This window comes from Rhincodon typus, chromosome 2 (genome assembly GCF_021869965.1).
Source record: "Rhincodon typus isolate 14 chromosome 2, sRhiTyp1.1, whole genome shotgun sequence".
In the NCBI taxonomy this organism is placed as follows: domain Eukaryota; kingdom Metazoa; phylum Chordata; class Chondrichthyes; order Orectolobiformes; family Rhincodontidae; genus Rhincodon; species Rhincodon typus.
In genome coordinates this window covers 69,861,868-69,886,354 of record NC_063333.1, presented here as the reverse complement: position 1 = coordinate 69,886,354, position 24,487 = coordinate 69,861,868, and positions in this window count along the sequence as shown.

The window sequence follows — 24,487 nt, the reverse complement described above, 5'->3', positions numbered from 1 at the left end:
ACTTTTGTAAATTGATGGGACAATGGATTCCATCAACTCCTTCATGTTGGTATCCAGAGACCTGCCTCCCCACGTTTTTGGAGGTCCACAGGCGTAGAAAAACCTATTTGTTCAAATAGTGGGGAGATGGAGCCGAGTAGCTGTTGGGCTCCCAGGCCTAACAATTGACCAGCCAAGTGGAATTATGGAATTCAAGCAAAAATGATTAAAGTCTTGTGGAATAAGTTCTCTGCAAACTCCAGAAAGTCTGTGAAAGCAATCAGACCACAACACCAGATGGGATTTTTTGAGGAGGTGACTATGGGTAGGACAGTTGATGTAATTTATGTGGATTTCAGCAAATGATAAGGAAAGTGATATCAAGGAAAGTGATAAAGAACATAAAATCACATGGGATGCATGATATCTTGGCAAGTTCGATCCAAAATTGGCTTAGTGGTAGAAGACAGAGGGTGGTGGTGAAAGGCTGTATGATTGGAGCTCAATGTACCACAGGGATCGGTGCTAGGTCCCTTACTGTTTGTGATATTCATAAATGATGAAGATGAGAATGTGAGTGGATGGTAAGTGAGCTTGGGGATCACACAGAGATTGGCTAGGTGGTTGACAGTGATGAGGAAGGTTTAAGGTTATAGGAGGACAGAAACAGATTGGTCAGATGGATAGATCAGTCGCAGATCAGTGGGACTAGTTTAGTTTGGGATTATGTTGGCATGGATGAGTTGGACTGAATGGTCTGTTTCCGTGCTGTATGGTTCTGTAACTCTATGAGCATGACCAGTGTGTGAACAAGAACCTCCAAGAGAATGCTAATGGGCACAACCGTTACCTGGTATCAGTGAAATCAAAGGTGGCATTTGCATCAGAACCGTTCCCTGGGACAGAACGGCACCTAGATTGTTTCCTTAGGGCTGGAATATCAAATCTCCAATGATTAGGGACTGCTCTGTGATTGGAGGGCTCAATAGAACTTTTTGGAAATGTGCTAGGAAGGTATGTAACTCTGGATTTAGCTTTAGAAAAACAGCAGAGACTCCAGTAATTGACTCAAGGCAGAAGGAAACTCTACTTACAGAGTTTAACTGTGATGCAAGACCCACTTCTGCAAACTGCAAGAAAAGCCACTCAGCTCTACAAACTTTAACAACCTGTCTCCAGGTTCAACTGTGCGTGGGAAGTATTTCTGGGAACCTTGGTAGTTGGAAAGAGTTCAGTAACAACATTGAATGGCTTTCTTATTTTTGTTTATTGGTTTAATAAAGTTGTGACTGTTTTATCAGTATCCAACTTGTGTCTGTTTGTTGGCTTCAATACTGTGAAATGCCCAGGTAAATATTTTTTAAACAATATATTGGAAAAAGTGTTTGGACATGTGTGTTTTCCCATGGACTACACAGGAATGAGATGATTGACTGGTGAATTTGTTTGTTACTGCTGTTGGTTGAAGGAGTATAGGCCAGGATGGTAGGATACCCTGACCTTATTTGTGTAAGCGTATCGGATGTTTTAACACACAGCTAAACAAATCAAACAGGAACTCAGGTAAATATGAAAATTGGAATCACTGTGAGTATATCAAGTTAACATCAGTCAATGACAAACAATGTGAGAAGTAAAACAATGTAATGAACTCTTGGGGGAATAGGTTTTAAATAGGTTCATAATTGTTTGGCAAGTTTGCTTTTAACCCATGAGGAATTTGGTCATAATACTCAAAGTAAATATGACTGTTAACCTTGATGACTAAAATTATTTTTTCTTATAAGAAGGCTTAGGGAAAGCACTTTAGAAATGTCAGTGTTAGACCACTGGTTCATGAATGATTAATCTTAACAGATTAGCTTTGATTGCAAAAAATAATTCGAACCTTATTTAGCATAAACTCCGATGGCCCTGCTACTTAATCAAAATCTAAAAGAGTAACTGTTGTTGCTCAGAATTTAAATTTATTTCCCCTGTTGTTTTCTATTCATATTACTGGCTTACAAGCCACCTGCACTTCTGTTAAGAATCTCATGCGTGACTGGCAATAGAATTGTCCAGTCCTATTTGTGATTTTCCATTGGTGAATTATGTATGACACAATTTCAGGCTTTCAGTGACAACTGGGAATGAGTTGCCAATTGGGATTCAGAAAAAATCTACGTAAAGCTAGTGAATTGATTTGGAATCACTCATTGGTCACTCCAGGTTGAATACGTATGATATTAAGGCCTGATATAATAGTCAAATAAAAAGATTATTAAAAATAATGGAAATCTCAGAGCCTTAAATTTCACGCCAAGATGTGGCAGGCGTGCGAAATTGACTTATGTCAACCATTAATTGGGTGAGCTGCTCAGAGCTAGCATGAGGAAAATACCCAGGATTCACAATTCTAGCAGCAATTAATTCCTGTAACTGTGAGACAGGTCAGCATTCTTTAAGAGGATAGAAAAGGAAGCTGGTGGAGAATTTAATTCTCCCTTTTGATGACAGTTGTGATGGAACACATTGATACTATAAGGTCAGGTCTCCTGCAAAAATAGCAGAGAAATAAAATGAATGTTTGGCATAATCTGTTTAACAATTGCATCCTTTGAAATGAATGCTAAGGGCTGTATCATACTTGATTAAGGAGACAGAGGGGCTAGTAAAATAACAAGCCGTTGCATTGCACTAGCTCTTCAAGGTTACCAGTCTGATTTTGAGAGAATCCTTGCCCCAAGAACGTATGCAGGCATTTTTTCATAATTAAAAGGCCATTTTACAGGGCTATCAGCATTTTGCTGACTGTTGCATGAGCAGATTGAGAATTGGTCGTGCCCTTTTAACAGGTCACAGCTGCAAACTAGGTGTGGCGTTGCAAACAATTAGTAATCCAGAGGACATTAACACAATTTGCCATTTTGGGTGGTTTATAGAATTCATAAAATTACTACAATGTGGACACAGGCCATTCAGCCCAACAAGTCCACACTTACTCTCTGAAGTGTATCCCATCCCGACTCACCACCCTATACAACATTTCCCATGGCTAATCTATCTAACCCACACATCTTTGGATTGTGGGAGGAAGCCAAAGCACCTGGAGGAGAACCATGAAGAATGCACAAACTCCACACAGGCAGCTGCTTGAGGCTAGAATTGAACCCAGGCCTCTAGTGCTGTGAGGCTGCAGTGCTGACCACTGAGCCACCACATCAACTTTATACTGTTGTTGAACAAAATTGCAGCAGATCACAATTATATGGAATATAGCTAGTTGCTTTTGAACCATACCAGCTAAAAAAACTTAAGATATTAAATTCCATATTAAGAATGAAATAATTGAATCTCAATTTACACCAAATTAGTCTCTGATCTCTTAGTCTCTGAATTTGAACTGTCTTTCTCTGGCACTGTGAATGCAAATTATGTTCATTTTATTGAAAGCCTCTCAATCTCATTTTGTCTCGGAATGATTCTCTGTGGGGGATTGCAACACAGACTGTAAAGTGAACATCACTCTGCATTTCAATAGGCTCCTCCACTGTCAACATCCACTTCTGCACCTTCTTATTTTGGGTGTTTGAAACCATGCCCGTGCTACATCAGTTATAAGCAAGATGTTGTGGTCAACAAGGTGACAAATCAAACATTTATGTTTGGTGCGATCACAATCTTAACTTTGTTACAAATTCTGCAGCATTTGTCTCCCAGGTGTTCAAAAAAAGGTTCTCTTGAAGAAATGTTGAATTGTTTGCCATTGGGCAAAAGCCCAAATATTTCTCAATGGATGTGGACTGGATCAAATTCCTCAAGTGAAGAACAGACTTTCACAGTTGAAGTGTGAGACAAATTGCCCCAGAGATTGTCAATGGAGACAAATTGTGCCCCACTTTGCTGACAGTGGCCGGGAGGTCCTGATGGATAGGGTGGAAGACAAGAGGGCTGTCCTCTTTCCTCAGGACCACAAGAGGATACAACTGCAGCAGACCCTGGCAGCCTGGATCAGTGACATTTCCATGATGTACAGAAAGATCCAGCAATGCAGGAAGTAAGTTAATGACCTGAATATTCTGCAAGTGAACTTGTTAACATCTTCTCTCTGCAACCTCACACTCTGCCACTCCACCACACTTCACCAAGGCTCATAGCCTACCACACTCATTGTCATCTGCCTCCCTCACTCTCTCTGAGCCACCCCAGACACAACCACCCAGCCCCCAACCTGTTCCCCACACGAATACTAATCCTGCATCCTCATACTTACTCATTCAGGGCAGTCCACCAACATCCCCCCACTGCACCAACACTAAAAGCTATACCAGCCAGGTCTCATGCCAGAAGAAAATAGCCCAGAGTAAGGCAGAGGTGCCCAAGATAGGTGGTGGAGTGCCTGACATTTATCTGTTCACTCCCAATGAAGAGAAGAACATTGCCTCAGCATCTTAGATGGTGATCACTCATGGTCTGATGCTGAGACCTCCATGTTGAGGTGACCAAGTAAGATTCATTGTCAAGTGCTTTGCTGCTCTCCCATTATCAGTACTGTGAATATGTTCTTAACATACCTAAGCTTATACCCATATTTCACAATCCATTCTCTCTCTTCTCTCTTGCTGCTACAAACAGAAGTCATACTGTTTCCACCCTGAAGAGAACATTCATTCTGATGAATGCTCCTGCTCCATTTCTGTGGAAGAAGACACAGACTCCTCAGAGGAAGCACTGGTGAAGCTGCCTCCTGCATGCACTACCAACTTGAATACCAACATCTTAGTGGGTTTCTTACATAGATTAGACTCAGGTGAGTACATCACTGGCACATTTCCAAAGGCCCCGAAGAAATGCCACACATTGCTGGCACTCAGATGACTCCCAGCGACCTGGCACCTACTCAGCCCCAGGAAGAAGAGATCTCCTTGAAGTAGGACATTACTAACCATCAAAATAAACAAGCTGACACAGAAGCAGCCAACAGGTTCATCAGAGAGACTTAGCAAACTGGATCAAATTTTGGAAGAATCCACCAACCCAATTTGTACAATGCTGCCCCTGTCTGTCTCCATTGTTGCATTGGAAGCTGCTGTGGAGAACCAGGTCCAGCACATTCACTGTCTGCCGGTTATAAACATTCATTGAAAGAGCTCCTGAAAGTAAATGAGGACGATTCCACTTAGACATTGAGAATGGTAATTTGATTGAAGCATGTTCAGTGTGTTTGTCGCATAAGCAACTGGCACAAGCTGTACATCTGACATTGATGCAGTTGTATACACAACCATGAATACCCAATGACTGATCACTGCTGGCAAACATGACAAGCTGCCTGGCTTTGTGTCTGTGCTACTATTAGACAAGGCAAGACAGAAGTTTAGTTCTGAAGAACAGTTATATCGGACTTGAAAGATTAAATCTATTTCTCTCTCCACAGATGCTGCCAGACTGCTGTATTTCTCCAGCATTTTCTGCGTTTTTTCAGAAATAATGCAAAACTGACTGAAGTGCCAATGGCAAAATGCCAAGACAAGACATGGCAGAGATGCAGTGAGTATCCAAATCAGCAGAGGGTGAGTGAGCAGTGGGAAAGCAAGCTAAGAGCCCTGAGATGTGCCCTGTGCCAGTGCATAAATTAGGAGCCTGTCCCCATGTGCAAGATAAGGGCCCAACACCATGTTCAATAATAAGGGCCTGTCCCAGTGCACAGGGACCCCAGCAGCAGCATTGCAATGTAAGGAGGCAGTGAGTGCAGTATTGAAATGCTGAAACTGCATTATAAGCATGTCAGAGATGTGCCATAATGTCTTGGTGAGGCTAAAGTTTGGACAATGCCAGTCTCTGTGCAATGGAGGGGAAGATGGCTCCTGTCAATGGAATGGACCCTGAGATAATGTGGTGTGCTAAACAAGATGGAGGCCTGCAATAGATACCAGCAAGTCACAGCCAAGACACCTATCGTGTGAGGAGTTTTTGCTGTTTAGTTTCTCTCTTGCATGTAAATAAGGCAAGATTAGGTAATAATGATGTCGCTAGGTCCCTCACCTTACCAGTGAAATTCTCATCTCGCTGTTGAAATCTTATGTACAAAATCAGACCTTTCTTTTGTGATTTCAAAAATCTTACTTTTCCATTCTCATCATTTTTCCCCAACTGATGCAGCATTGCTATGTTGTTCGGGGCCTGGAAAAGTTCAGCCTTGTGTTTCTTACTGCAGTCAGCACTGTGTACAAGAAGCTGTAACTCCACGCTGCTAAAGCCGATTAATTACAGAAAGCAATTACATCTTAACTATCCAAAACAAGACCATGTATCTCCACCATTCCATCGCCCTTCAGAAGATTTCAGCCCAACTTTTACTTTAACATTTAGAAAAATATCAATGGTAGCCAGATGTCTCAAATAAACAGCTCAAAGGATAATAAAAATTTTGCTGTCATTTTATTGTTGATTTAGTTGGAAGAAATTATTAATTTTTACTTGTCAGCCTGTTGCAAAATAAGGTGATTGAAGTTTAGGGGGAAGATTCCTTTTGGACACCTGCAAGAGTTCTAAAGGAGTTTTAAATTCTTTATACCCTTCCAATAGCTACCTGTCTCCAGTTTGAAACATTTAAAGGGGAAACCTGCTGTGTCAATTGCCTGGGGGAGGTGATAGTGTGGTGGTATAATCACTAGATTTGTTAATCTAAAGACCCAGGTAATGTCCTGTGGAACCTGGGTTCCAATCCTGCCATGACAGACAGTCAAATTTGAATTCATTAAAAATCTGAGACTAAGAGTCTAATAATGGTGGTGTATCCATTGCTGATTGTTGGGGAAAAGCTCATCTGGTTCACTAATACCCTTTATGGAAGGAAGCTGCCATCCTTACCTGATCTGGCCTACATGTGACTCCAGGCCCACAGTACTGTGGCAGACACTGAACTGCTCTCTGGGCAATTAGGAAAGTGCAACAAATACTGGCTTAGCCAGCAATACCCTCATCCTGCAAATGAATTCTTTAAAAAGTCCATATGATATTTCTTTAAAGATTCCATTAGAAAATTACTCAGTGGACACTTTCTCCACTAAGTCAAAAAGCATACTTTTCATTTCTTGCTCTGTGTTGTTTTCCATGTGATTAGCTTTCCACATTAATCCACTTTAACTTCCAACACAATGATCTTGATGTTAATGGGCAATTTGAACCTTCCCCAATCATCGGAAAATAAGGAGGCAGATAAAATGGAGTTAGACCATTTCCCGTTGTATTCTCATTCATTCCCAATTTGAATACTGCTGGCTTTGAATGTTAAATGCTATTCTGTGACCGGTAACATTCATAGGATCTGATGGTATTTTAACCTGCTCACAACTGGACTACCCACAGCAACAACTCCACCAGGTAAAAGCAGTTGGAAATTCACAGTGAATTGGAAAAACTTCCCTCAGAGCAGTCGGGAGAAACAAGAATGCCTCCAGCTAGCCAGCAGTCACATTCCAGCTAAAACAAGTGAACAGCTGACTGCTGGCACTCAAATGATGTCCCGCAGTTAAAACTGCTGGGGCTCCAACTCTAGCTCTCAGGAAGGAATGCCATTTACTCTTGTTAGTTTCCAACATGGTGTTAGAATCAATGGTTGTGTTTATTTTCTGCCTTCCATAACAGACAGTGCACAATGAAGTGGCCCCAATGTAATGTCTGTTGCACCCTACCATGATAAAAAGAAATTGTTAGTCCTGTGGTGTACCGTCCACATTTTCCATGCACGTTGAATTTACAGGAGGCTGGGCCTGCTAATGAGTTGTTGGAACAAAGCCCAGACTGGAGCATTTTGATGGAGTGCAGAGATCATCAGCTGCAAGATCAAACAGCACTTGTATCGCATCTGTGTAACTGCTCCATTTCTCACACTACTGCTTCTTATCATTTCTCTGAATGAGGAAACTAGTTAGTACTAAATCAATTTCATTTATGCTGGAATGGAGAAAAGCAAGTAACAAAGGGAATTGTCTCTTGTTATTCTGTGGCTGCTGTATTTTTCTTGCTATATGTCTACGCAGTGTCTTCATTAAGTGGCATCGTGCCCAGCAGAATCTGTGTGAAAAGTTTTCAAACATTGAATTTAGAATATGACTAATCTTTTTAACTGTGAAGCTCTAACTTTAAATGAAGCTTCAGTTTGGCAAATATTGTCATCATTAATCTTGGTTGCACTATGTTATACGTGTGCACTGACTACTAATGATTTAATATTCCTTATACCAGCACTTTCTTGACTCCTGTGAAAACAGAAAAATGTGTTGCATGCACTTTTATACATGAAGGTGGTCCCTTTGAAATTATTATATCCAGTGCCATCTAGTTTGTTCTAATTGCAATTCATTCACACCTGCTTTCATGTAACTCACTGATGATAGGAAAAAATGAAAATTTTGGTCATATTTTCTATTTTCTAGGATTTTGCAGCCAGTCTACCTTTGATTAGGCATGCATTGGACAGAATGTATAAACCTCTGAAGGGACTTGACAGATTGGAGACCAGGAGGTTTCTTCCTCCAGCTATGAAGCTAGAATTTGACGAATCATGGAAAAAAGAATGTTGTATATCTTTGGAACTCTCCATACCAGAGGTTTCTGATTGCTGCATTGTTGAATATATTCATGCCTGAAATAGATTTTTGGTCTCACGGGCAAGCATTGATTATAGTGAGTAAGTGGCAGAGGAGAGTTGAGGTATAAGATCAGTTGTAATTGCATTGAATAGTGTAGCAGCCTTCAGGGGCCATGGAGTAAAGTTCTGTCCCTATATCTTAAATTCTTGCATGTTCTTATTGCACTGTCATCTTGTATTATATCGCCGCAATTCAGGTTTGTATGCAGACATGATAGCAAGAGAGAAAACAAACAGCCATAAAATAACAGAGACAATTCCCTGTAATACTTGCTTTTCTTCATTATATGGTTTCAGAAGAGTATCACTTTTGTTTAGCAAATTCACACAGCAGAAAAACCTCATGTTATTTTCATCTCAAAAATGCTCGACATAAATTTTATATATTCCAGATACATATTGAGACCCGACTCAATGAAATCAAACCTGAATTACTCAGTCAAGGTTCAAAGTAGCCAACGAATTTCAGGTTGAATTTTGATGTACATGTTTGTAAGAATTCTCCACGATTTTGCTTATCTGGAATAAGCTGGATATAAACCTTCTCAAGGACAGGCTCCACTGAGTTCATGTCTCCTCACCCTCCTTTTCTTCTACTCCATAAAGTATCACTGTTCATGGATTTTTAAAAATGGCAGTGTCCAAAGTGTAAGAGTCCTCTAGCCCAGATGCAATACATCCTAGCTTGCCTTTTGGTCTGGGCAGCCATAGCGTCTGTTTCACTTGCTCCTCCTCTCCCTCTAGCAATAGTAGAAAGAAGCCCATTTAACAGCTCCTTTCAGTTCAGAAGAAGAATCGTATCAAATTCAAAACATTAACTCTGGTTCTCTGTCACAGAAGTTGCCAGATCTGTTACGTTTCTCCAGCATTTTCTGTTTTTATTTCAGATTTCCAGCATCCAAAGCATTTATTCCAGTGTCACAGACGTTCGTAACCCTTCAAAGATTTAAAGTAATTGTCTGAAGAACCAAAAGCAAAATGAAAAATAAATGTTTGTATGTAGTAAATCTGAAATGCACTGTGTGAAACTGTAATAGAAGCTGATTCAATGGTAACATGCAAATAGGATTGGATTAATATGTAAAGAGGAAAATATTGCAGGGCTATAAGGATGGTACAGGAGACATTTGGAAAACGGATTCAAGGCATCTGCCCAGACACAATATGTCAAAGGGCCACTTCCTTGATACTGCACTCCATGGTCCTGTAACAAATTATGCTTCATAGCAGTTCTCAGCTATTTCTGAATAATGCTTGGCTCGGTTTGAAACCTTGATTAACAGCAACAGTGGTAACAGCCAAGGCTGCAGTATTCCAACAAATTGATATCATTCGCCAAAATTAAGACAAATATCAGGCTGGTAGGTGTGCCAATTTGACATGAAATCATTTTTTCCAAAGTTGAATGAATCATGATGTGTAACACTGAGGAATTTAATGATTTAGTTTCAAGGATATTAAAGATCTCTGTTATTCTAATCTGAGGAAAATGTTGGAAAGGTATCCTTGTGTTACCAAATTTCAAAATATTAAAAAAGGGTCTGAAGCTTTGATATTTCAAACTGTGGGTACTCATCATCTGGATTAACAACAAACAAGCTGGTTAATAACTCAGATTGTGAGAGACAACAAAACGGTAAAGAACTTCATTCTTTCCAACTTTCTGAGCATCATTGTACAGAGGACAAGCCATCTATTGGCTTGTTTACATTTTATTTGTAAATTTGGTACATTTCATGATTGTTGCAAATATATCATTTGGAAAAATAATACTATTGTCATTTATATAATGATCAGTGTCTCTTTGTCCCAAGATCATCAGGTGGGCTCAGGACAAGAGGATACCAATTTAAAATCAATGGCAAAGGAACCAAAGACAAACCAGCAACTTTACCTGTTGCTCAAACTTTTAAATAACTTACACTTTGCAGACAATCTGAGACACATGGGTATATTTCAGGACCAAGAGTGGCAGGTATAGACCTGATTATAAATTTGTACAGTATAAAGTGAGAACTGATTTAAGCAGGATGGCTATTATCCTGCAAGACGGCTCATATGCTAGTTGCTTCATGCTGCTACAATGCAGTAGTAACACAAGTGGTGTTCACCGCTAACAGGATTCTGATACCTAACGAAAAAAATATTCTGTCAATCACTCAGAAGCAATGCGGCATATAAAATTCATCGCTGGTCCAATGTCAGTTATGTAGGTCTTCTTTGCATGCAGAGAAAGACCATGTACACACATGCTGTATTTATTTCAATGCAATAACATAGGTAGCACCCATTCTCCGGTTCATTTCTCAGAACAATGCATTGATCAATTAGAGTCAGAGTCAATCAGAACAGAATCAGTGTCAATTAAAGCTACCACTTGAGGTTGTTGTTTCACATCTATTGTTGGCCGAAAGCATTGGTAAATCAGATCCATAAATATCTGCTTTTTAGAACCAACAACACAATTACATCAAACGTAAGAATAAAGTTGAGGTGATTTTGAATGGTTTTCTGAGCAGCGACTTCAGATGTTTGTTGCATCTGAATTAAACTGTTGAGCCAATATCAGATTGTGGGGGAAATGATCTGTTTCCAAGGTTTTAATGTGTGACCACCCATATCCATTGCTTCTTGGTGACAAAAAAACAGGCACACTATGTGTTCAATATAAGGTAAGGTCTAGGTTATTGATATGGAAGCAATCTACACCCACTGACAGTGAAAATCAACATTTATTCAGCATGTACATCAGATACAAGGGAGGGTGAGAGCAGACGTCTCTGGAATCCTACACACTGGGATCCCAGTAGGCTAGCTATTAGTAGAGTATGTATTAATCCATTACAGTACAATGCTGCCTCCTCATTTAAATGATTTCATCTCTGTTGATTGTCTGCATACTCAGCGGAGGGCCCAGCGAAATGTTCAGCGACTGTGTGTCACTGATAGGCAGCACATCTTAAAGGCAGCCTGACTTTTACAAAGAACAAAGGTGCTGCAGTCTTCAGAGTCCTAGAAACAAAACACACACAAGGTGGAGAAGCTAGCAAGAGAGAGCACTCTCAAAGTTTTGCTGTTTCTCTAAAGGCTTTAGTCCAGGAGCTGGAAGGGAGAACAGACATAATGTTACATATGGACTTATAAATTAAAAACAGGAGTAAAACACTCAAACCTGAAGTCTGCTTCAGCTTTCAATCAGTTTAGAGCTAATTGGGTGGCTCCATATTCTTGCTTAACCCTGACAGACTTTCATCCCCTTGTTTATGAAGAATCTTTCTACCAATGCCTTAAGAATACTCCAGGATTCTGCTCTCACCACTTTTTTCAGGAAGAAAGTTCCAAATACTCACATGCCTTTATGAGAGAAAAAAAACCATCTTGTCTTCTTTTTCTTAAATGGGTGACGCCTTATTTTTAAACTATGACCCCCTAGTTCTAGATTCTCCCACAAGAAGAGACATCCTTTCCACATCCACCTGGTCAAGTCCCCTCAGGATCTCATATGATAAAATTAAGTCACCTCTGACTCTTGTAAACTCCAAGGGATACTGGCCAAGCCTGTAGCCTTTCCAAGCATTAGTCTAGTAAATCTTCTCTGAATTGCTTCCAGGGCATTAACATTCTTCAGTCAGCCTGGTGACTGGTACTACATACTGGTACTACAGATGTGGTCTCACCAATGCCCTACGTAACTGAAGCATAACCTTTCTACTTTTGTATACAGTTCCCCTCGCAATAAATGATACCATACTACTAACTTTCTTAATCACATGCCACGACTGCATTCTAACCTTCTGTAATTCATACACTAGGATACTCAGAAACCTCTGCATCTCAGAGCTCTGCAAACTTACCGTTTAGATAAAATGCATTCTTTTTATTCTTCCTGCCAAAATGGACAATTTCACATTTTTTCACATGATATTTCATTTTTCAGATCCTTTGACTGTTCACTTGCCCTACCCATCCCTCAGTAGCCTCCTTATGTCATCTTTACAACTTACTTTCCTACCTTTCTTTGTTATCAACCAATGTGGTTTGGTATTAAGCTGGAGTAATAGTCTAGTGATAATACCACTAGGTCATTGCGTACCTAAGGTATTATTGTTAGAATATTAACCCAGAAACCCAACTAATGTTCTGGGACCCCAGGTTCGCATCCCACCACGGCAGATGGTGGAATTTGAATTCAATAATTAAAAACAAAGTCTGGAATTAAGAATCTACTGATCACCATGAAATCATTGCTGATTGTCTGGCAAACCCATCTGGTTCACTAATGTCCTTCAAGGAGGGAAATCTGCCACCCTCACCTGGTCTGGCCTACATGTGACTCCAGACCCACAGCAATGTAGTTGACTTTCAATTGCCCTTTGAAATGGCCTAGCAAGCCATTCAGTTGTACCAATCACTACAAAGTCTTAATGAAACAAAACCAGATGGATCGCCTGGTATCGAACTAGACACCAGATAAGACAATAGCAGAAACGACCATGCAGAGTCCTCCTCACTAACATCTGGGCGTTAGTGCCAAAACTGGGAGAGCTGCCTCACAGACTAGTTAAGCAACAGCCTGACATAGTCATTCTCATGGAATCATACCTTACAGACAATGTTCCAGACACTACCATCGCCATTCCTGGGTATGTCCTGTCGCACCAGCAGGACAGACGCAGCAGAGGGGGTGACACAGTGGTATACAGTTGGGAGGGCATTGCTCTAGGAATCCTCAACATTGACTCCAGACCCCAAGACATCATATGGCTTCTAGTTAAATATGGGCAAGGAAACCTCCTGCTGATTACCATATACCGTCCTCCCTCAGCTGATGAATCAGTATTCCTCCATGTTGAACAACACTTAGAGGAAACACTAAGGATGGCAAGGGCACAAAATGTACTCTGGGTGGGGGATTTCAATGTCCACCACCAAAAGTGGCTCGGCAGCAGTACTACCTATCGAGCTGGTCAGGTCATAAAGGACATGGCTGCTAGACTGGATCTGCGGCAGGTGGTGAGGGACAAACAAGAGGGAAAAACATATTTGACAACATCCTTATCAATTTGTCGGCTGCAGTTGCATCTGTCCATCGCACAGTCCTTGTGGAGACAAAGTCCCGCTTTCATATTGAGAAAACTTCCATTGTGTTGTGTGGCACTGTCACCGTGCTAAATGGGACAGACTTCACACAGATCTAGCAACTCAAGACTGGACATCCATGAGGCACTGTGGGCCATCAACGACAGCAGAATTGTACTCCAGCACAATCTATAACCATGGCCTGGCATATCCCCCATTCAACCATTACCAAGCCAGGGGATCAATCCTGGTTCAATGGAGAATGCCAGGAGCAGCACCAGGCATACCTGATGCTGAGTTATCAACTTGGTGAAGCCACCAAACAGGACTACTTGCATGCCAAACAGTGAAAGCTGCAAGTGATAGACAGAGCTAAGTGATCCCACAACCAACGGATCAGATCTAATCTCTGCAGTCCTGTCACATCCAGTCGTGAATGGTGGTGGAAAATTAAACAACTCACTGGAGGAGGAGGCTCCACAAATATCCCCATCATCAATGATGGGAGAGCCCAGCACATCAGTGCAGAAGATAAGGCTGAAGCATTCGCAGCAATCTTCAGCCAGAAGTACCGAGTAGATGATCCATCCTGGCTTCCTCCAGTGATCCCCAGCATTACAGATACCAGTCTTCAGCCAATTCAATTCACTCCATGTGATATCAAGAAACATTTGGAGACACTGGATGCTGCAAAGGCTACGGGCTCTGACAACATTCCAGCAAATTTTCTGAAGAAGGGTTGAGGCCCGAAACGTCAGCTTTCCTGCTCCTTTGATGCTGCTTGGCCTGCTGTGTTCATCCAGCTCTACACCTTGTTATCTCAGATTCTCCAGCATCTGCAGTTCCTACTACCCCAGTACAGCTACAACACTGGTATCTACCTGACAATGTGGAAAATTGCCCAAGTATGTCCTGCACACAAAAAGCAGGACAAATCCAACCCGGTCAGTTACTGCCCCATCAGACTACTCTCAATCATCAGTAAATAACCTGCTCAGTGACACCCAGTTTGGGTTCTGCCAGGACCACTCAGCTCTAGACCTCATTACAACCTTGGTTCAAACATGGACAAAAGAGCTGAATTCCAGAGGGGAGGTGATAATGACAGCCCTTGACATCAAGGCTGCATTCGACTGAGTGTGGCATCAAGGAGCCCTCGCAAAACTGGAATCAATGGGTATCAGGGGGCAAACTCTCTGGTGGTTGGAGTCATACTTGAGACATAGGAAGATGGACGTGGTTGTTGGAGGTCAATCATCTCAGCTCCAGGACATCTCTGCAGGAGTTCCTCAGGGTAGTGTCCTAGGCCCAACCATCTTCAGCTGCTTCATCAATGACCTTCCCTCCATCATAAGATCAGAAGTAGGGATGTTCGCCAATGATTGAACAATGTTCAGCATCATTCGTGACTCCTCAGATACTGAAGCAGTACATGTTCAATGCAACAAGATCTGGAAAATATCCAAGCTTGGGCTGACAAATGGCAAGTAACATTCATACCACACAAATGCCAGGCTATGACCATCACCAATAAGAGACAAACTAACTACCGTCCCTTGACATTCAATGGTGTTACCATCACTGAATCCCCCACTAACAACACTCTGGGAGCTACTATTTACCAAAACCTCAACTGGACTAACCACATAAACACAGTGACTATAAGACCAGACCAGAAGCTAGGAATACTGTAGAAGTAACTCACCTCCTGACTCCTCAAAGTCCATCTGCCATACACAAGGCACAAGTCAGGGGTGTGATGGAATACTCCCAACTTGCCTGGATGAGTGCAGCCCCAATAACACTCAAAAAGCTTGACACCATCCAGGACAAAGCAGCCTGCTTGATTGGCACTACATCCACAAGCATCCACTCTCTTCACCACCAACACTTGGTATCACCAGTGTGTACTACCTACAACAAGCACTGCAGCAAATCATCAAAGATCCTCAGACAACATCTTCCAAATCGACGACCACTTCCATCTAGAAGGACAAGGACAGCAGACATATGGGAACACCACCACCTCCAAGTTCCCCTCCAAGCCACTCACTATCCTGACTTGGAAATATATCGCTGTTCCTTCACTATCGCTGGGTCAAAATCATGGAATTCCCTCCCTAATGGCATTGTGGTGGACTGCAGTGTTTCAAGAAGGCAGCTCACCACCACCTTCTCAAGGGTGACTAGGGCTGGGCAATAAATGCTGGCCTGCCAGCAATGCCCACATCCCACAAATGAATAGAAAAAAAAAATTAGCTACCATGCCTTTAGAGCCTTCATCTAAGTCATTTATAGAAATTGTTCAACTTAAGATCCATGTGACAATGCTGTCACTTTATAAGATTATTTTGTCCTTTTTTTTTGAAGAGAGTTTGTAAGGCAGAGGCACTGGGCAGTCCACCAGAATCACTAAAGTAAACAACTTGGGATGCATTAGGTTTTTTTTTACAGCCTGAATGGTTATGGCCAGCTCTCACAGATCAGGATTTCTGGGTTGTGTTTTTTTACTGCAGTCAGAAGCTGTTTGGGATCTCAGAAAAGTTGGAGTTTCAGTGAATGATACCTAACTGCTACTTCCTCTGAAGTTTCTCTTGATGATTTTTCCTCCTGGATTGGAGAACTGCATGTAAGAATCTGTGTCTAAGTTTGCCTTTTTGCCAAGGGTGCGTTTATTGGATGTTACTATATTGGAACAGTTAATTAGTAATAGGTACTGTTTCTATTATTTGGTTAAGTTTTCCAGTAAAGTTATTTTAAATTCTCCTTTTTTTTTGTATTTAACTATAGCATTTAAATAACTTGTTTTGCTTAAAAGTTTGGCCAGTCGCATCACAACTGGAACATACATTTCATTTCTACCTTTAAAATAAGAAAATGTTAGGGTCTGGGCTACCTTCTTAAAATACTTTGAGTGGGCCTGGTCTAGTCCATAGCACTGGTCCCTGTGGCACACCATTCATTACATTTTGTTGATCGGAAAGTGAAACTTTATGCCTTTTCTCTGTGCTGTGACTGGCTGTGGAGACCCTCAATGAAAACTTTGTGAAAGGAAAGGGAGGAAAGGACCAGGAAGCTCAGTTGCCAAAGCCTGACACCATGCCAATTGAAATTCAGTGACCTCAGACAAAATCTGACCCAGAACAGCAGCACCCTCTCACTCTGCTCAATACACTGCAACCTCATTACTCAGCCAGCATCAGTCAGGATTCATGCCTAACATTCAAATTCTCCACCTCATCTTCACATACACATGCCAGAAATCACTCCTGGAACTGACTGTTTCCATAGAGCTACATTTATTCAGCTTTGATAGACACATCACCCTAACACATTACAAGACAGCACTGATGTATTTTCCTTGTCCTGTTACAAAGCATAGCAGAATCAGAGAAGGAGCAGGCATGTCTGCTTCTCCTGAGCCCTCTGAAGGAGACAGCACACTGCCTTCCAGAGCCAGTTATGATTAAAACCATTGTATCCCAACATTCAGGATCATGGTAAATTCCTACCCAGTTCTCAAAGTCCCACACCCTCATCGTACTATTTGACATGAAGCACCAGTTTCAGATAGTTTGAGTATGGATCTCCTTCTCTCCATCACATTACCCACTCCACTCCCACACCTGGTATGGCCTATGTATGACTCTAGATCCACAACAAGGTGGCTGAATCTGAACTGCTCCCTGAACTGACCTTGCAACCGTTCAGCAGTATCTAATCACGACAAATCCAAAAAAAAAGGAATAAAACCAGATGGGTGACGCGTTATCAAGCTAGACAGCAGAAATAAGAATGGTAAGCTCAGCCCTTTAAAACACCCGACTTACTAACATCTGGGGTCTTGTGCCTAAATTGGGAGAGATTTTCCACTGATGAGTCAAGAAACAACCTGTCATTGTTATACACAACCAATCATATCTGACAATTTCCCAGACACCATGATCACCACCTCTGGGTATGAGGATATTTGGGGAGGACAGGTCCATCAGAGGTGCTGACACAGTCATTTACAGTTGGAAGTTCCCAACACTGACTCCAGACCCATGAAGACCCCTTGACCCTCTTGGAATCAGGTCAAACATAAGAAAAACCCCTGCTGATCACCACCTACCGCAACCTCCTCTCTGCTGACGAATCAGTTCACCTTGATGTTGAATTCCACTTGGAGGAAGCACTGATTGGATGAAGTTTACAAATTGTACTCTGCGTGGGTGACTTCGAAATTTATCTCCGAGAATGGCTCAGAAGATTTATGACTGCCAAACCTGGCTGAGTCTTAAAATACTTAGATGTGACACTGAAACATGGGAACGTAGAAAATAAGAGCAGGAGTAGGCCATTCAAATTTGCAAGCCTGGTCCACTGTTCATAATGATCATGGCTGATCATCCAACCCAGTACCTATTCCTGCTTTCTCCCCATGCCCTTTGATCTCTTTAGCCCCAAGAATTATATATGACTCCTTCTTGTAAACATTCAACATTTTAGCCTCAAAACTTTCTGTTACAGAGAATTCCAAAGATTTGCATTCCTACTGCATAAGCGAAGAAATTTTTCCTCACCTCAGACCTAAAAGACCTATCTATATTCTCAGACAGTGATCCCTGGCTCAGGACTGACTAGTCATCTTGAATATCCTTACTTTGTTTAGCCTGTCTAGGCCGGTTAGCAATTTATAGGTTTCTACACAATCCCCCTCATTCTCATAAACTCTGCTGAATATGATCTAAACCAATGCAACCTCTCTTCATACATCAGTCCTGCCTTCCCAGGATCCAGTCTGACAAACCTTCGCTGCATTCCCTCCAAAGACATAACATCCTTCCTCAAATAAGGAGACCATAACTGTACACAATTTTCCAGATGATGTCTCATCAAGGCATAGTATAATTGCTGCAAACCATCCCTGCTCCTGTACTCGAATCCTCTCGCTGTAAAGACCAAGACACCATTTGCCACCTTCATGGCCTACAGCACCTGCATGTTTACTTTCAGCAACTGGTGTACAAGAACACTCAAGTCTTGTTGAAATCTCCTTTCCCAATCTATTGCTAGTCAGATGATAATCTGCCTTCCTATTTTTACTGCCAAAGTGGATAACCTCACATTTATCCATATTATACCTCCACTGCCATGCATTTCTCATTCAATCAACTTCTCCAATTCACTGTGGTGAGGAAACCATCAAAAGAAAAGAGATCCACTTGACTTAATTCTCACCAATCTGCCTGTTGCAGATGAATCTGTCCATAACAATATCAGTAACAGTGACCACTCGACAGCCTTGATGGAGACAAAGTCCCATCCTTACTTTGAAGACACACTCCATCATGTTGTGTGACACCATCACTGTTTGCTAAATGCGACAGACTTTGAACAATTCGAGCAACTGAAATCTCAATTTCCATGAGACGATGTGGACCATCAGCAACACCAGATTGTATTCAACCAGAATCTGTAACTTCACGGCTTGGGATATCCCCCACTTTACTATTATCATGAAGCTAGAAGATCAATCCTGAATCAATGAAGAATACAGGAGGGTATGTCAGGAGCAACATCAGCTATAGCTGAAAATGTGGTGTCAACTTGGTGAAGTTACAACACAGGACTTGTTGCATGCCAAACATCTCAAGCAGTGTGCAACACATAGGATTAAAATATCCCACAACCAATGGATCAGACCTTAAATGCTGCAATCCTGCCACATCCAGTCATAAATAGTGGCAAACAATTAAACAACTAACATGAGGTGGAGGGTCCACAAATATCCTTTGCCTCAACAATGGGGGAGTCCAGCACATCAGTGCAAATGTCAACACTATAGTATTTACATCCATATTCAGGCAGCAGTGTCAATTAAAGGTTGGATATGAATTTAAAACTCCTTTTCTATTTAATTTATCATATATTGGAATTATTCAGCACCTCTCCATGGAAAATCATCAATGTGTATCATAAGGATGGCTGTCACTTTCTCCTTGTGATACTATTTGCTGGGTCTACTCTAGGCTGAATGCAACCTATTTTCAGGAAAGTAGACCCAGTTGAAAAATACTGTGCCCTCACTGCAACATTTAATGCAAAACAAATTTGTTTAATTTCCATTGCTTCCCAATTGTATCATTTATTTCTTTCACTAGGTTTAAATAATTGCTTCCCTTTGAAACTCTTTATTGAGCAGAAATGCAACTTTTACATCAATTGACTTACATTCCCAGGATTACATGCTAAAAGATCCAAGACAATCTTCAAGATCACTTTTCTTACAATAGGGAAATCCGTTCTAACAATTTGATCACTGAATTTTTCTTTGAAACCCGGAGCCATTAGTCTGGGCTGAGCCTTACATGTCCCATCAGGGAGCATGTTTTCTTGCCTATCAATCTGTAAGCTGGTTATTTCCTGTCTGGTGCCTCACTGTATACACCCAATTCTTTATAACTTTCTAATGTATTTTGTTTGGCAAACTTGATCAAATTACCTTCAAATGAGTATGCTGCCACAAAAACATCTTCATCATAAAGGCATTTTTAAATCATTCAATCATGGAATATTATCAACACTGTCTAGGTCTGCAATTATTGCATACCCCTACCTGTCCTGGTGAAGGTGGTGCTGAGCTGTGCTTTTGAACCATTGCCAAACTTGGGGTGGAGGGACATTCACAATGCTTTTAGAGTATTCCATTGTGACTTGTACTTTGGTGATGGTGGATGGGCATTGGAGAGACAGCAAGTGAGTTATTGCTGACAAATATCCACCCTCTGGCCTGCTCTTGTAGCACGCATATTTTTTTTCTATTCATTTGTGGGATGTGGGCGTCGCTGGCTGGCCAGCATTTCTTGCCCATCCCTAGTTGCCCTTGAGAAGGGGGTGGTGAGCTGCCTTCTGGAACTGCCTGCAGTCCTCCTGCTGTGGGTTGACTCACAATCCTATTAGGGAGGGAATTCCAGGATTTTGACCCAGTGACAGTGAAGGAATGGCGATATATTTCCATGTTGGGATGGTGGGTGATTTGGAGGGGAACTTGGAGGTGGTGGTGTCCCCATATGTTTTGCTGCCCTTGTCCTTCTAGATGGAAGTGGACGTGGGTTTGGAAGGTGTTGCCTGAGGATCTTTGGTGAAATTGTGCAGTGCATCTTGTAGATAGTACACGCTGCCGCTACTGAGCGTTGATGGTGGAGGGAGTAGATGCTTGTGGATGTAATGCCAATCAAACGGGCTGCTTTGTCCTGGATGGTGTCAAGCTTCTTGAGTGTTGTTGAGGCTGCACTCATTCAGGCAAGTGGGGAGTATTCCATCACAGCCCTGACTTGTGCCTTGTGTATGGCAGACAGACTTTGAGGAGTCAGGAGGTGAGTTACTCGCCACAGTGTTCCTAGCTTCTGGTCTGGTCTTGTAGCTACTGTGTTTATGTGATTAGTCCAGTTGAGTTTCTGGTCAATGGTAACTCCCAGGATGTTGATATTGGGGATTCAGTGATGTTAACACTATTGAATGTCAAGGGACGGTAGTTAGATTGTCTCTTATTGGTGATGGTCGTAGCCTGGCATTTGTGTGGCACGAATGTTACTTGTCATTTGTCAGCCCAAGCCTGGATATTGTCCACATCTTGTTGCATTTAAACATGAATTGCTTCAGTATCTAAGGAGTCACGAATGGTGCTGAACATTGTGCAATCATCGGCGAATATCCTTACTTCTGACCTCATGATGGAGGGAAGGTCATTGATGGAGCAGCTGAAGATGGCTTAGGACAGTATGCTGAAGAATTCCTGCAGAGATATTCTGGAGCTGAGATGATTGACCTCCAACAACCACAACCATCTTCCTATGTGTCAGGTATGACTCCAGCCACCAGAGAGTTTGCCACTGATACTGATTGATTCCAGGTTTGTGAAGGCTCCTTGATGCCACACTCGGTCAAATGCAGCCTTGATATCAAGGTCTGTCACTCTCACCTCACCTCTGGAATTTAGCTCTTTTGTCCATGTTTGAACCAAGGCTGAAATGAGGTCAGGAGCTGAGTGGCCCTGGAGGAACCAAACTGGGTGTCACTGAGCAGGTTATTTCTGAGCAGGTGCTGCTTGATAGCACTGTTGATGACATCTTCCATCACGTTACTGATGATTGGGAGTAGTCTGATGGGACGATAACTGGCCAGGCTGGATTTGTCGTGCTTTTTGTGTTCAGGACATACTTGGGCAATTTTCCACATTGTCGGGTAGATACCAGTGTTGTAACTGTACCGGAACAGCTTGGCTAGAGGAGCAGCAGGTTCTGGAGCACAAGTCTTCAGTACTATTGCTGGAATGTTGTCAGGGCCGGTAGCCTTTTCAGTGTCCAGTGTCTCCAACCGTTTCTTGATATCACGGAGAGAGAATCGAATTGGCTGAAGACTGGTATCTGTAATGCTGGGGACCACTGGAGGAGGCCAAGATGGATCATCCACTCTGCACTTTTTGCTGAAGATTGCTGCAAATGCTTCAGCCTTATCTGTTTCACTGATGTGCCGGGCTCTTCCATCATTGAGCATGGAGATATTTGTGGAGCCTCCTCCTCCAGAGAGTTGTTTAATTGCCCACCACCATTCATGACTGGATGTGGCAGGACTGCAGATCTTAAATCTGATCCGTTGGTTGTGGGATCGCTTATCTCTGTTTATCACTTGCTGCTTTTGCTGTTTGGCGTGCAAGTAGTCCTGTTTGGTAGCTTCATCAGGTTGATACCTCATCGTCAGGTATGCCTGGTGTTGCTCCTGGCATGCCCTCCTGCACTCTCCACTGAACCAGGGTTGATCCCCTGGCTTGATGGTAATGGTTGAGTAGGGGATATGCTGGGCCATGAGGTTACAGATTGTGCTGGAGTACAATTCTGCTGCTGTTGATGGCCCACAGCACCTCATGGATGCCCAGTCTTGAGTTGCTAGATCTGTGCAAAATCTATCTCATTTAGCACGGTGATAGTGCCACACAACATGATGGAGGTTGTTCTCAATGTGAAGGCAGGACTTCGTCTCCACAAGGACTGTGCAATGGTCACTCTTACCAATACTGTTGTGGACAGATGGAACTGCAGCCGGCAGATTAGTAAGGATGAGGTCAAATATGTTTTTCCCTCTTATTGGCAGTATCTATATGGCTCATTCAGTTCTTTTTCTGGTCAATGGTAAGGTCAATGGTTGGGTGGCACAGTGGCTCAGTGGTTAGCACTGCTGCCTCACAGTGCCAGGGACCCGGGTTCAATTCCACTCTCGGGCGACTGTCTGTGTGAAGTTTGCACATTCTCCCTGTGTCTGCGTGGGTTTCCTCCAGATGCTCCGGTTTCCTCCCACAGTCCAAAGATGTGCAGGCTAGGTGGATTGGCCATGCTAAATTGCCCATAGTGTTCAGAGATGTGTAGATTGGGTGGGTTATAGGGGGATTGGTCTGGGTGGGATACTCCAAGGGTCGGTGTGGACTTGTTGGGCCGAAGGGCCTGTTTCCACACTCTAGGGATTCTATGAAAGGATTTCAATAGTGGAGAATTCAATGATTGCAATGCCATTGAGCATCAACAGGAATTTGTCCTTTGTTGGAAGGTTCAAATGTGCATCTGGGGAATCCCTGCCTGTATAATATTATGCCCACTTGGTGCCTTCCCACCTGGACCGCAAAGGTTGCATCAAACACCCTCACACACCACTAAAATATGCCCATTCCTGCACTGCTAGAATACCCAGATTTGTCCCACCTTCTGTGGCATCCATGTTTAATCCTTGTGGCTCTTCTTACAGATCCAGCACTATCCCCTACTGAGATCTTGTACTGCTGGGATTGCAAGAGCTACTGTCTATTCTGATCAACAAACAACCGTCAAGGCCAGGGCTTCCTTCCACTGAGGGGAGAAAGTCTTACCCTTGGTTTGTTTATTATCATTGTAGGGCAGCCTTTTGTTAAAGTAAGTCAGTTTACAATCAGCTTACCTTCCAGAGATGTGAGCAGTACAACTACCTGTGAAGTTCAACTCAGTGTATGTTGCAGTGTTTTTGTTATTAGATAAATACTGAAATTTTAATTGAAGTGCAACCTGCTGCTTGGTTATCTTGTATACCAAAGGGGATAAGTAAATGCATTGATGTTGAAGTCCATCTATGAAAATTAGGACTCTTCACTCAGCTATTGTAATGACCTCATCTTTTTTACTTTCTTCATTTTTGGATTGCGGAAAAACATGGAAAAAGAATACTGCTTCAAACTGTGGAAACTATGCTTAGTGATGTTGCAGTTTTAAAATAAGTTACTGAAATTTATTGTGAATTTCAGTTCCACAATGGATTTGTACAAGGAATTGGGGTCTCATCAGCAAAATGAGTGCGTGTTCAGATCAGTTCTACCCAGAGACAGCTAGTTATGATTGCAGAGTAAGATGCTCCAGTCTGAGCTCCTATGCTCGCCAGTTACTTTTACATTTTCCTTTCTATTTTTTCCACTTTGCAGCAGTTTTTCTTCACCCTGCCCCCAACTTCTTAAAATAGCCTACTTTACCAGCAGAATGAAGGCAAGACGAAGGGAGACGAGTCACGGCCATAGCCCAGGCGGGAGCAGAACGCAGGTTCTAAGTTACAGAGCGGCAGCAGAGCTCTCAGGCTGAGTCCCAGAGCAGAAGCAGGGTGAGTGTGGGCGGAGTCCCGGAGCAGAAGCAGGGTGAGTGTGGGCGGAGTCCCGGAGCGGCAGCAAGGTGAGTGTGGGCGGAGTCCCGGAGCGGCAGCAGGGTGAGTGTGGGCGGAGTCCCGGAGCGGCAGCAG